We start from the raw sequence: 13,784 nt of genomic DNA on the forward strand, positions 1-13,784 counted from the left end.
GGGCTTCTCCATGAGTCTGCATAAACCCAAACGCTTTGATCATCTCATCAAAGTGAATGTTCCAACTCCGAGATGCTTGCACCAGCCCATAAATCGAGCGTTGGAGCTTGCACACCTTGTCAGCATTCTTAGGATCGACAAAACCTTCCGGCTGCATCATATACAATTCTTCCTTAAGGAAACCATTAAGGAATGCCGTTTTGACGTCCATTTGCCATATCTCATAATCATAGAATGCGGCAATTGCTAACATGATTCGGACGGACTTCAGCTTCGCTACGGGTGAGAAAGTCTCATCGTAGTCAACCCCTTGAACTTGTCGATAACCCTTAGCGACAAACCGAGCTTTATAGATGGTCACATTTCCATCCGCGTCTGTCTTCTTCTTAAAGATCCATTTATTTTCTAAGGCTCGCCGCTCAACGGGCAAGTCAGTCAAAGTCCATACTTCGTTTTCATACATGGATCCTATCTCGGATTTCATGGCTTCCAGCCATTTGTTGGAATCCGGGCCCGCCATCGCTTCTTCATAGTTCGAAGGTTCACCGTTGTCTAACAACATGATTTCCAAGACAGGGTTGCCGTACCACTCTGGTGCGGAACGTGTCCTTGTGGACCTACAAAGTCCAGTAGCAACTTGATCTGAAGTTTCATGATCATCATCATTAACCTCCTCTCTAGTTGGTGCAGGCACCTCAGGAACATTTTCTTGAGTTGCGCCATTTTCCGGTTCAAGAGGTAATACTTCATCAAGTTCTACTTTCCTCCCACTTACTTCTTTCGAGAGAAACTCTTTCTCTAGAAAGGATCCATTCTTGGCAACAAAGATCTTGCCTTCGGATCTGAGGTAGAAGGTATACCCAATAGTTTCTTTAGGGTATCCTATGAAGACGCATTTTTCTGACTTGGGTTCGAGCTTTTCAGGTTGAAGTTTCTTGACATAAGCATCGCATCCCCAAACTTTTAGAAACGACAGTTTAGGTTTCTTCCCAAACCATAATTCATACGGTGTCGTCTCAACGGATTTCGACGGAGCCCTATTTAAAGTGAATGCGGCAGTCTCTAAAGCATAGCCCCAAAAAGATAGTGGTAAATCGGTAAGAGACATCATAGATCGCACCATATCTAATAGAGTGCGATTATGACGTTCGGACACACCATTACGCTGAGGTGTTCCAGGCGGCGTGAGTTGTGAAACTATTCCACTTTTTCTTAAGTGTGTGCCAAATTCGTGACTCAAGTATTCTCCTCCACGATCTGATCGCAAGAACTTGATTTTCCTGTCACGTTGATTCTCAACCTCACTCTGAAATTCCTTGAACCTTTCAAAGGTCTCAGACTTGTGTTTCATTAAGTAGACATACCCATATCTACTCAAGTCATTAGTGAGGGTGAGAACATAACGATAACCACCGCGAGCCTCAACACTCATTGGACCGCACACATCAGTATGTATGATTTCCAATAAGTTGGTTGCTCGCTCCATTGTTCCTGAGAACGGAGTCTTGGTCATTTTACCCATGAGGCATGGTTTGCACATGTCAAATGATTCGTAATCAAGAGACTCTAAAAGTCCGTCTGCATGGAGCTTCTTCATGCGTTTGACACCTATGTGACCAAGGCGGCAGTGCCACAAGTATGTGGGACTATCATTATCAACCTTACATCTTTTGGTACTCACACTATGAATATGTGTAGCATTACGCTCGAGATTCATTAAGAATAAACCATTCACCATCGGAGCATGATCATAAAACATATCTCTCATATAAATAGAACAACCATTATTCTCGGATTTAAATGAGTAACCATCTCGTATTAAACGAGATCCCGATACAATGTTCATGCTCAAACTTGGCACTAAATAACAGTTATTGAGGTTCAAAACTAATTCCGTAGGTAAATGTAGAGGCAGCGTGCCGACGGCGATCACATCGACCTTGGAACCATTCCCGACGCGCATCGTCACCTCGTCCTTCGCCAGTCTCCGCTTATTCCGCAGCTCCTGCTTTGAGTTACAAATGTGAGCAACTGCACCGGTATCAAATACCCAGGAGCTACTACGAGTACTGGTAAGGTACACATCAATTACATGTATATCACATATACCTTTCGTTTTGCCGGCCTTCTTATCCGCTAAGTATTTGGGGCAGTTCCGCTTCCAGTGACCACTTTCCTTGCAATAAAAGCACTCAGTCTCGGGCTTGGGTCCATTCTTTGGCTTCTTCCCGGCAGCTTGCTTGCCGGGCGTGGCAACTCCCTTGCTGTCCTTCTTGAAGTTCTTCTTACCCTTGCCTTTCTTGAACTTAGTGGTTTTATTCACCATCAGCACTTGATGTTCCTTTTTGACTTCTACCTCTGCTGATTTCAGCATTGCAAATACTTCAGGAATGGACTTTTCCATCCCCTGCATATTGAAGTTCATCACAAAGCTCTTGTAGCTCGGTGGAAGCGACTGAAGGATTCTGTCAATGACCGCGTCATCCAGGAGATTAACTCCCAGCTGAGTCAAGCGGTTATGTAACCCTGACATAGTGAGTATGTGCTCACTGACAGAACTATTTTCCTCCATCTTACAGCTGAAGAACTTGTCGGAGACTTCATATCTCTCGACCCGGGCATGAGCTTGAAAAACCATTTTCAGCTCTTCGAACATCTCATATGCTCCGTGTCTCTCAAAACGCTTTTGGAGGCCTGGCTCTAAGCTGTAAAGCATGCCGCACTGAGCGAGGGAGTAATCATCGGTACGTGTCTGCCAAGCGTTCATAACGTCTTGTTCTGCAGGGAGAGCAGGTGCTTCACCTAGCGGTGCTTGTAGGACATAATCTTTCTTGGCAGCTATGAGGATGATCCTCAGGTTCCGGACCCAGTCCGTATAGTTGTTGTCATCGTCTTTCAGCTTGGTTTTCTCTAGGAACGCGTTGAAGTTGAGGACAACGTTGGCCATTTGATCTACAAGACATATTGTAAATGTTTTAGACTAAGTTCATAATAATTAAGTTCATCTATTTAATGAACTCCCACTCAGATAGACATCCCTCCAGGCATCTAAGTATAACATGATCCGAGTTAACTAGTCCGTGTCCGATCATCACGTGAGACGGACTAGTCAACATCGGTGAACATCTTCATGTTGATCGTATCTTCTATACGACTCATGCTCGACCTTTCGGTCTTCTGTGTTCCGAGGCCATGTCTGTACATGCTAGGCTCGTCAAGTCAACCGAAGTGTTTGCATGTGTAAATCTGTCTTACACCCGTTGTATGTGAACGTTGGAATCTATCACACCCGATCATCACGTGGTGCTTCGAAACAACGAACTGTTGCAACGGCGCACAGTTAGGGGGAACACTTTCCTGAAATTATTATGAGGGATCATCTTATTTACTACCGTCGTTCTAAGTAAACAAGATGCAAAAACATGATAAACATCACATGCAATCAAATAATAATAGTGACATGATATGGCCAATATCACATAGCTCCTTTGATCTCCATCTTGGGGCTCCATGATCATCTTGTCACCGGCATGACACCATGATCTCCATCATCATGATCTCCATCATCGTGTCTCCGTGAAGTTGCTCGCCAACTATTACTTCTACTACTATGGCTAACGCGTTTAGCAATAAAGTAAAGTAATTTACATGGCGTTTCTCAATGACACGCAGGTCATACAAAAAATAAAGACAACTCCTATGGCTCCTGCCGGTTGTCATACTCATCGACATGCAAGTCGTGATTCCTATTACATTAGCATGAACATCTCATACATCACATATATATCATTCATCATTCATCACAACTTTGGCCATATCACATCACAAAACACTTGCTGCAAAAACAAGTTAGACGTCCTCTAATTGTTGTTGCAAGTTTTACGTGGCTGCAATAGGGTTCTAGCAAGAAAGTTTTCTTACCTACGTGAAAGCCACAACGTGATTTGTCAACTTCTATTTACCCTTCATAAGGACCCTTTTCATCGAATCCGCTCCAACTAAAGTGGGAGAGACAGACACCCGCCAGCCACCTTATGCAACTAGTGCATGTCAGTCGGTGGAACCGGTCTCACGTAAGCGTACGTGTAAGGTTGGTCCGGGCCGCTTCATCCCACAATACTGCTGAAGCAAAATAAGACTAGTAGCGGCAAGAAAGTTGACAACATCTACTCCCACAACAAATTGTGTTCTACTCTTGCAAAGAGAACTACGCATAGACCTAGCTCATGATGCCACTGTTGGGGAACGTTGCAGAAAACAAAAATTTTCCTACGGTTTCACCAAGATCCATCTATGAGTTCATCTAGCAACGAGTGATCAGATTGCATCTACATACCTTTGTAGATCACGCGCGGAAGCGTTCAGAGAACGGGGATGAGGAAGTCGTACTCGACGTGATCCAAATCACCGGAGATCCTAGCGCCGAACGGACAGCACCTCCGTGTTCAACACATGTACGGTCAGCGTGACGTCTCCTCCTTCTTGATCCAGCAAGGGGGGAGGAGAGGTTGATGAAGATCCAGCAGCACGACGGCGTGGTGGTGGATGCAGCAGTCACCGCAGCAGGGCTTCGCCGTTCTTCTGCGAGAGGGAGAGGTGTAGTAGGGGAGAGGGAGGCGCCAAGAGTCAAGGGTGCGGCTGCCCCTCCCCCCCTTTATATAGGCTCCCCTAGGGGGGGCGCCGGACCTAGGAGATGGGATCTCCTTGGGGGGCGGCCAAGGGTGGAGTGGCCCCCAAGGCAAGTGGGGCGCCCCCCCCCACCCTAGGGTTCCCAACCCTAGGCGCATGGGGTGGGCCAAAGGGGGTGCACCAGCCCACTATGGGCTGGTTCCCCTCCCCACTTCAGCCCATGGGGCCCTCCGGGATGGGTGGCCCCACCCGGTGGACCCCCGGGACCCTTTCGGTGGTCCCGGTACAATACCGGTGACCCCCGAAACTCTCCCGATGGCCGAAACTGCACTTCCTATATATAATTCTTCACCTCCGGACCATTCCGGAACTCCTCGTGACGTCCGGGATCTCATCCGGGACTCCGAACAACTTTCGGGTTACTGCATATTCATATCTCTACAACCCTAGCGTCACCGAACCTTAAGTGTGTAGACCCTACGGGTTCGGGAGACATGTAGACATGACCGAGACGGCTCTCCGGTCAATAACCAACAGCGGGATCTGGATACCCATGTTGGATCCCACATGCTCCTCGATGATCTCATCGGATGAACCACGATGTCGAGGATTCAAGCAACCCCGTATACAATTCCCTTTGTCAATCGGTACGTTACTTGCCCGAGATTCGATCGTCGGTATCCCAATACCTCGTTCAATCTCGTTACCGGCAAGTCACTTTACTCGTACCGTAATGCATGATCCCGTGACCAGACACTTGATCACTTTGAGCTCATTATGATGATGCATTACCGAGTGGGCCCAGAGATACCTCTCCGTCATACGGAGTGACAAATCCCAGTCTTGATCTGTGTCAACCAACAGACACTTTCGGAGATACCCGTAGTATACCTTTATAGTCACCCAGTTACGTTGTGACGTTTGGTACACCCAAAGCACTCCTACGGTATCCGGGAGTTACACGATCTCATGGTCTAAGGAAAAGATACTTGACATTGAAAAAACTCTAGCAAACGAACTATACGATCTTGTGCTATGTTTAGGATTGGGTCTTGTCCATCACATCATTCTCCTAATGATGTGATCTTGTTATCAATGACATCCAATGTCCATAGTCAGGAAACCATGACTATCTGTTGATCAACGAGCTAGTCAACTAGAGGCTTACTAGGGAGATGTTGGTGTCTATGTATTCACACATGTATTACGATTTCCGGATAACACAATTATAGCATGAATAAAAGACAATTATCATGAACAAGGAAATATAATAATAATCCTTTTATTATTGCCTCTAGGGCATATTTCCAACAGCTTCTCACCCGAATCATGTGTGCCTCCTCAACAAGTCTCTTTATGGTTTGAAACAAGCCCCTCGGACGTGGTTTCTTCGGTTCAAGACATTCTTGTTATCCATTGGTTTTTGTGCTTCCAAGAGTGACTCGTCCTTATTCATCCGCCACCATGGAAACACCATAGCATACCTTCTTGTCTACGTGGATGATATCATCCTCACTGCCAACACTGCCGCCACCTTACACTCCATCATCGCCTCTCTCAAGAAGGAGTTCTCCATGTCGGACCTTGGTGAGTTACATCACTTTCTTGGCATCAATGTTACTCCCAACTCCTCCGGCTTGTTTCTTTGTCAGCAAAAGTATACACTTGAGATTCTTGACCGTGCTGACATGCTTCATTGCAAATTGGTGTCCACTCCTGTCGACACCTCTTCCAAACTATCCATCCACGACGGCAAACCCCTTTCCAACCCCACCTACTACCGTAGCTTGGCCGGTGCACTCCAATACCTTACTCTTACTCGACCCGATATCTCCTATGCCGTCCAACAAGTCTGTCTCTTCATGCACGAGCCTCGTGACATCCACATGCAGTTGGTCAAACGCATCCTTCGGTATCTCCAAGGCACATCCCACTATGGCATTCAGCTCTACAAGTCACCCTCTCAAGATCTCATTGCCTACACCGACGCTGATTGGGCAGGGTGTCTTGATACTCGCAAGTCCACTTCTGGGTTCTGCATTTTTCTTGGCAACAACATCATTTCTTGGTCCTCGAAGCATCAACCCACCGTCTCCAGGTCCAATGCCGAAGCGGAATACAGGGGCGTCGCCAACTGTGTTGCAGAATCTTGCTGGCTATGCCAACTCTTGCATGATCTCAAGTATCCTCCGACCCGGGCTACTTTGGTTTATTGTGACAATGTCTGTTGGGGATCGTAGCAGAAATTCAAAATTTTCTACGCATCACCAAGATCAATCTATGGAGTAATCTAGCAACGAGGGGAAGGAGAGTGCATCTACATACCTTTGTAGATCGCTAAGCGGAAGCGTTCAAGTGAACGGGGTTGATGGAGTCGTACTCGCCGTGATCCAAATCACCGATGATCCAAGTGCCGAACGAACGGCACCTCCGCATTCAACACACATGCAGCCCGGTGACGTCTCCCATGCCTTGATCCAGCAAGGAGAGAGGGAGAGGTTGGGGAAGACTCCGTCCAGCAGCAGCGCGACGGCGTGGTGGTGGTGGAGGAGCGTGGTACTCCTGCAGGGCTTCGCCAAGCACCGCAAGAGACGAGGAGGGAGAGGGGTAGGGCTGCGCCAAGAAGGAGATGTTCTCGTGTGTATGGCAGCCCAAAACCCCACTATATATAGGGGAAAGGGAGGGCCTGCGCCCCCACCTAGGTTTCCATCCCTAGGGGTGGCGGCCAGCCCTAGATCCCATCTAGGGGGGCGGCTAAGGGGGAGAGAGGGGGGCGCACCATTAGGTGGGCCTTAGGCCCATCTGAGCCTAGGGTTTCCCCCTTTTCCCTTCTCTCTTCGCCTTGGGCCCTGGTGGGGGGGGCGCACCAGCCCACCTGGGGCTGGTCCCCTCTCACACTTGGCCCACGCAGCCTTCTGGGGCAGGTAGCCCCACCTGGTGGACCCCCGGGACCCTCCCGGTGGTCCCGATACGTTACCGATAGCACCCGAAACTTTTCCGGTGACCAAAATAGGACTTCCCATATATAAATCTTTACCTCTGGACCATTCCGGAACTCCTCGTGATGTCCGGGATCTCATCCGGGACTCCGAACAACATTCGGTAACCACGTATATCCATTCCCTATAACCCTAGCGTCATCGAACCTTAAGTGTGTAGACCCTACGGGTTCGGGAACCATGCAGACATGACCGAGACACCTCTTCGGCCAATAACCAACAGCGGGATCTGGATACCCATGTTGGCTCCCACATGTTCCACGATGATCTCATCAGATGAACCACGATGTCGAGGATTCAATCAATCCCGTATTCAATTCCCTTTGTCTAGCGGTATTGTACTTGCCCGAGATTCGATTGTCGGTATCTGATACCTTGTTCAATCTCGTTACTGGCAAGTCTCTTTACTCGTTCCGTAACACATCATCCCGTGATCAACTCCTTGGTCACATTGCGCATATGATGATGTCCTACCGAGTGGGCCCAGAGATACCTCTCCGTCACATGGAGTGACAAATCCCAGTCTCGATTCGTGCCAACCCAACAGACACTTTCGGAGATACCCGTAGTGTACCTCTATAGCCACCCAGTTACGTTGTGACGTTTGGCACACCCAAAGCATTCCTACGGTATCCGAGAGTTTCACAATCTCATGGTCTAAGGAAATGATACTTGACATTAGAGAAGCTTTAGCATACGAACTACACGATCTTTGTGCTAGGCTTAGGATTGGGTCTTGTCCATCACATGATTCTCCTAATGATGTGATCCCGTTATCAACAACATCCAATGTCCATGGTCAGGAAACCGTAACCATCAATTGATCAACGAGCTAGTCAACTAGAGGCTTACTAGGGACATGGTGTTGTCTATGTATCCACACATGTATCTGAGTTTCCTATCAATACAATTATAGCATGGATAATAAAAGATTATCATGAACAAGGAAATAACCAATTTATTATTGCCTCTAGGGCATATTTCCAACAGTCTCCAACTTGCACTAGAGTCAATAATCTAGTTCACATCGCCATGTGATTAACATTCACAGGTCACATCGCCATGTGACCAACATCCAAAGAGTTTACTAGAGTTCAATAATCTAGTTCACATCACTATGTGATTAACAGTCAATGAGTTCTGGGTTTGATCATGTTATTTGTGAGAGAGGTTGTAGTCTACGGGTCTGTCACATTCAGATCCGTATGTACTTTGCAAATCTCTACGCTATATTTGGAGCCATTTCAAATAACGGTTCTACCTGGAGCTATTCTAAATTGTTGCTCCATCATATGTATCCGGTATCTCTACTCAGAGCTATCCGGATAGGTGTTAAGCTTGCATCGACGTAACTATTTACGTCGAACTCTTTATCACCTCCATAACCGAGAAACATATCCTTATTCCTCTAAGGATAATTTTGACCGCTATCTGGTGATCTACTCCTAGATCACCTTTGTACCCTCTTGCCAGACATGTGGCAAGGCACACATCAGGTGCGGTACTCAGCATGGCATATCGTATAGAGCCTATGACAAAAGCATAGGGGACGACCTTCGTCCTTCCTCTTTCTTCTGCCGTGGTCGAGCTTTAAGTCTTAACTTCATACCTTACAACTCAGGCAAGAACTCCTTCTTTGGCTGATCCATCTTGAACACTTTCAAGATCATGTCAAGGTATGTGCTCATTTGAAAGTACCATTACGCGTTTTTTATCTATCCTTATAGATCTTGATGCTCAATGTTCAAGTAGCTTAATCCAGGTTTTCCATTGAAAAACACCTTTCAAATAACCCTATATGCTTTCCAGAAATTCTACATCATTTCGGATCAACAATATGTCATCCACATATACTTATCAGAAATGTTGTAGTGCTCCCACTCACTTTATTGTAAATACAAGTTTCTAACAAAACTTTGTATAAACCCGTAAACTTTGATTACTCCATGAAAGTATATATTCCGACTCCAAGATGCTTGATCTAGTCCATGGAAGGATCGCTGGAGCTAGCATACCTTTTAGCATCCTTAGGATCGACAAAAACCTTCTGATTGTATCACATACAACCTTTCCTTACGAAAACTGGTAAGGAAACTTGTTTTGACATCCATCTGCCAGATTTCATAAATGCAGCTTATGCTAACATGATTCCGACGGACTTAAGCATCGCTACGGGTGAGAAAATCTCATCGTAATCAACTGCTTGAACTTGTGAAAAAACTCTTCGCCACAAGTCGAGCTTCATAGACGATGACATTACCGTCCACGTCCGTCTTCTTCTTAAAATCCACATGTACCTAACAGCCTTACGACCATCAAGTAGTTCTTCTAAAGTCTACACTTTGTTTTCATACATGGATCCTCTCTCGGATTTTATGGCCTCGAGCCAATTTTCGGAATCCGGGCCCACCATCGCTTCTCCATAGCTCATAGGTTCATCGTTGTCCAACAACGTGACCTTAAGACAGGGTTACCACTTAGAAGTTGTACACACCCTTGTCAACCCATGAGGTTCGATAGTAACTTGATCTGAAGCTCCATGATCATCATTAGCTTTCTCTTCAACTGAGGCAGGTGCCACAGAAACATTTTTCCTGTGCTGCGCTACTCTCTGGTTGAAGTAAAGGTTCAACAACCTTATCAAGTTATATCTTCCTCCCACTCAATTCTTTCGAGAGAAACTTTTCCTCGAGAAAGGACCCGATTCGAGAAACAATCCCTATTGCTTTTGGATCTGAGACAGGAGGTATACCCAACTGTTTTGGGTGTCCAATGAAGATGCCTTTATCCGCTTTGGGTTCGAGCTTATCAGCCTGAAACTTTTTCACATAAGCGTCGCAGCCCCAAACTTTTAAGAAATGACAGCTTAGGTTTCTCTAAACCATAGTTCATACGGTGTCATCTCATCGGAATTACATGGTTCCCTATTTAAAGTGAATGTGGTTGGCTCTAATGCCCAACCCATAAACTATCGTGGTAATTCGATAAGAGACATCATGGTATGCATCATATCTAATAGGGTGCAGTTATGATGTTCGGACACACCATCACACTATGGTGTTCCAGGATGTATTAGTTGTGAAACAATTTCCACAATGTCTTAATTCTGTGCCAAACTCGTAATTCAGATATTCATCTCTATGATCATATCATAGATATTTTATCCTCTTGTCACGACGATCTTCAACTTCACCCTGATATTACTTGAACCTTTCAATAATTCAGACTCGTGATTCATCAAGTAAATATACTCATCATCTGCTCAAATCATCTGTGAAGTAAGAATATAACGATATCCACTACATGCCTCAGCACTCATTGGACTGCACACATCAAGATGTATTACTTCCAACAAGTTGCTTTCTTGTTCCATCTTACTGAAAACGAGGCCTTTCAGTCATCTTGCTCATGTGGTATGATTTGCATGTCTCAAGTGATTCAAAATCAAGCGAGTCCAAAGATCCATCAACATGGAGCTTCTTCATGCGTTTTATACCATTGTGACTAAAATTGCAGTGCCACAAGTATGTGGTACTATCATTATTATCTTATATCTTTTGGCATGAACATGTGTATCACTACGATCGGGATTCAATAAACCATTCATTTTAGGTGTAAGACCATTGAAGGTATTATTCAAATAAACAGAGTAACCATTATTCTCCTTAAATGAATAACCGCATTGCAATGAACATAATCTAATCATGTCCATGCTCAACGCAAACACCAAATAACAATTATTTAGGTTTAACACCAACCCCGATGGTAGATGGAGCGTGCGATGTTTGATCACATCAACCTTGGAAACTCTTCCAACACCTATCGTCGTCTCACCTTTGGCTAGTCTCCGTTTATTCTGTAGCCTTTTATTTCGAGTTACTAACACTTAGCAACCGAACCGGTATCTAATACCCTGCTGCTACTAGGAGTACTAGTAAAGTACACATTTAATATATGTCCAATACATACTTCTGTCAACCTTGTCAGCCTTCTCATCTACCAAGTATCTAGGGTGGTTCTGCTTCAGTGACCGTTCCCCTTATTACAGAAGCACTTAGTCTCGGGCTTGGGTTCAACTTTGGGTTTCTTCACTAGAGCAGCAACTGATTTGTTGTTTCATGAAGTATCCCTTTCTTGCCCTTGCCCTTCTTGAAACTAGTGGTTTTACTGACCATCAACAATTGATGCTCCCTTTTGATTTCTACTTTCGCGGTGTCGCGAATAGCTCAAGGATCATATTTATCCCTAATATGTTATAGTTCATCACGAAGCTCCAGTAGCTTGGTGACAGTGACTTTGGAGAACCATCACTATCTCATCTGGAAGATTAACTCCCACTCGATTCAAGCGATTGTTGTACTCATACAATCTGAGCACATGCTCAACGGTTGAGCTTTTCTCCTTAGTTTGCAGGCTTAAGAAACTTGTCAAAGGTCTCATACCTCTTGACGTGGGCACTAGCCTGAAATCCCAATTTCAGTCCTTGGAACATCTCATATGTTCTGCGATGTTTCAAAACATCTTTGGTGCCTCAATTCTAAACCATTTAGCATTACGCACTGAACTATCATGTAGTCATCAAAACGTGTATGTCAGATGTTCGCAACATCCACAACCGACATTCGCGGGTCAGCTCACTGAGCGGTGCATTAAGGACATAATCCTTCTGCGCAGAAATGAGGACAATCCTCTGTTTACGGATCCAGTCCGCATAATTGCTACTATCAACTTTCAACTAAATTTTCTCTAGGAACATATCTAAAACAGTAGAACTAAAGCATGAGCTATGACACAATTTGCAAAGTCCTTTTGACTATGTTCATGATAATTGAGTTCATCTAATCAAATTATTTAATGAACTCCCACTCAGATAGACATCCCTCTACTCATCTAAGTGAAACATGATCCGAATCAACTAGGCCGTGTCCGATCATCACGTGAGACGGACTAGTCATCATCGTTGAACATCTACATGTTGATCGTATCTTCTATACGACTCATGCTCGACCTTTCAGTCTTCCGTGTTCCGAGGCCATGTCTGTACATGCTAGGCTCGTCAAGTCAACCTAAGTGTATTGCGTGTGTAAATCTGGCTTACACCCGTTGTATTCGAATGTTAGAATCTACCACACCCGATCATCACATGGTGCTTCGAAACGACGAACCTTCGCAACGGTGCATAGTTAGGGGGAACACTTTTCTTGAAATTTTAGTGAGGGATCATCTTATTTAAGCTACCGTCGTTCTAAGCAGATAAGATGTAAAACATGATAAACATCACATGCAATCAAATAGTGACATGATATGGCCAATATCATTTTGCTCCTTCTGATCTCCATCTTCGGGGCTCCATGATCATCGTTGTCACCGGCATGACACCATGATCTCCATCATCATGATCTCCATCATCGTGTCTTCTTGAAGTTGTCTCGTCATCTATTACTTCTACTACTATGGCTAACGCTTTAGTAATAAAGTAAAGTAATTACATGACGTTTATGTTGACACGCAGGTCATAAATAAATTAAGACAACTCCTATGGCTCCTGCCGGTTGTCATACTCATCGACACGCAAGTCGTGATTCCTATTACAAGAACATGATCATCTCATACATCACATATATCATTCATCACATCCTTTGGCCACATCATATCACAAAACACTTGCTGCAAAAACAAGTTAGACGTCCTCTAATTGTTGTTGCAAGTTTTTTTTACGTGGCTGCTATAGGTTGCTAGCAAGAACGTTTCTTACCTATGCCAAAACCACAACGTGAATTGCCAATTTCTATTTACCCTTCATAAGGACCCTGTTCATCGAATCCGATCCGGTTAAGGTGGGAAAGACAGACACCCGCCAGCCACCTTATGCAACTAGTGCATGTCAGTCGGTGGAACCGGTCTCACGTAAGCGTACGTGTAAGGTTGGTCCGGGCCGCTTCATCCCACAATACCGCCGAATCAAGATAAGACTAGTAACGGCAAGTAAATTGACAAAATCAACGTCCACAACTACTTTGTGTTCTACTCGTGCATAAAAACTACGCATAAACCTGGCTCTGATACCACTGTTGGGGATCGTAGAAAAAAATCAAAATTTTCTACGCGTCACCAAGATCAATCTATGGAGTAATCTAGCAACGAGGGGAAGGAGAG

This window comes from Triticum urartu, chromosome 2 (genome assembly GCF_003073215.2).
Source record: "Triticum urartu cultivar G1812 chromosome 2, Tu2.1, whole genome shotgun sequence".
Taxonomy (NCBI): Eukaryota; Viridiplantae; Streptophyta; class Magnoliopsida; order Poales; family Poaceae; genus Triticum; species Triticum urartu.